This window comes from Sinocyclocheilus rhinocerous, unplaced genomic scaffold (assembly GCF_001515625.1).
Source record: "Sinocyclocheilus rhinocerous isolate Xijiao unplaced genomic scaffold, SAMN03320098_v1.1 scaffold1484, whole genome shotgun sequence".
Lineage (NCBI taxonomy): Eukaryota > Metazoa > Chordata > Actinopteri > Cypriniformes > Cyprinidae > Sinocyclocheilus > Sinocyclocheilus rhinocerous.
The window spans coordinates 21497-22879 of NW_015627249.1; the positions used below are offsets into that span (position 1 = coordinate 21497).

The 1383-nt window shown below is 36.2% G+C and overlaps 1 protein-coding gene across 1 annotated transcript in view; it reads right to left on the minus strand.

The window, feature by feature from the left end:
- LOC107726034 (receptor-type tyrosine-protein phosphatase mu-like) overlaps positions 1-1383 on the minus strand; it is a 95012-nt gene that overhangs the window by 2216 nt on the left and 91413 nt on the right. The window lies entirely within an intron of this gene.

Below are 1383 nucleotides of genomic sequence, written 5' to 3' on the forward strand. Positions count from 1 at the left end.
GTGTGTCTCTGTGTGTGTGTGTGTGTGTGTGTGTGTGTGTGCCTTTATGTATAATGCATTAGAAAGGTATTTATAATGTACATTATAATGCATTATATATTTTCATGAATAATTGTAACGAAAGTTAAAATGCATTTTAATATTTTAAGACGCTTTGTTACAAATGAAATTTCGTGTTTTAAAGAATTATACTTTTTTAAAGGCGTAACAATAAATAGATAAGAATTATAATGTATTATAACTGTGGTTATGAATAATTATAAGATCATAGAATGCATTATAAAGTGCATTACAAAGCATAATTAAAAAATAAATAAAAATACTTTTATAATACATTATAAATTAAAGCTTCAAATAAAATGTTACATTTAGTGTTTTGTGTAATTAATCCATAAAATAAATACAATATAAAAAAAACAAACAAAAAAAGTAATATTAATAAAAACAATTACCGTATTGACCCGAATATAAGACGATGTTTTTTTCTTGGAAATACATCTGAAAAAACGCGGTCGTCTTATATTCAGGGTCTAGTGCAGGGGTGGCGAACGTCGGTCCTGGCGAGCCGCAGCCCTGCAGAGTTTTGCTTCAACCCTAATCAAACACACCTGAACAAGCTAATCAAGGTCTGAAGGGTTACTAGGAAGCTACAGGCAGGTGAGTTTTAATTAGGGTTGGGGCGGCTCTCCAGGACTGGAGTTCGCCACCCCTGGTCTAGACTTATAATCAGGGTCGTCTTACATTCGGGCCAATACGGTATTATTAACAATAATAATAAATTACAGGACATTTGTTTGTAAATAAATAAATATTTTATTTAACTATTTTTTTTAAACTAATAATAGTAATAGAAACATTTTATATAGATGTTAAGCAGGGGCGTAGATTACGCGGGGGACGCAGGGGACGTGTCCCCCCCACTTTTAATGTTAAGGTTGTTCTTACTGTGCAAATGTGTTATTTGTAGTCAGCTTTGACTGATTGAGCAGCTGTCGCAGGTGTAGTGAGTGTGTTTGGCCACTAGATGGGAGTGTTTCTCTTCACATTACATCAAACACACATCTAGTCAATCAAAGGCCTTCAGATGATGATCGATCTGTTTCCTGCTGTGATCAGAGAGGATTAGGGGATTGTGTGAGGGGTCTGACGCTCCTGTCTGCTGGACCGAAATTACTAATCTTCAGAAAATTTACCATGGTAACCAGAGTTTCCATTCCAGAAAAGCTGAGTTTAAAAGTGAGAGTGAGTGTGTGTGTGTGTGTGTGTGTGTGAGTGTGAGTGTGAGTGTGTGTGAGTGTGAGTGTGAGTGAGTGAGTGAGTGAGTGAGTGAGTGAGTGAGTGTGTGTGTGTGAGTGTGAGTGTGAGTGAGTGAGTGAGTGAGTG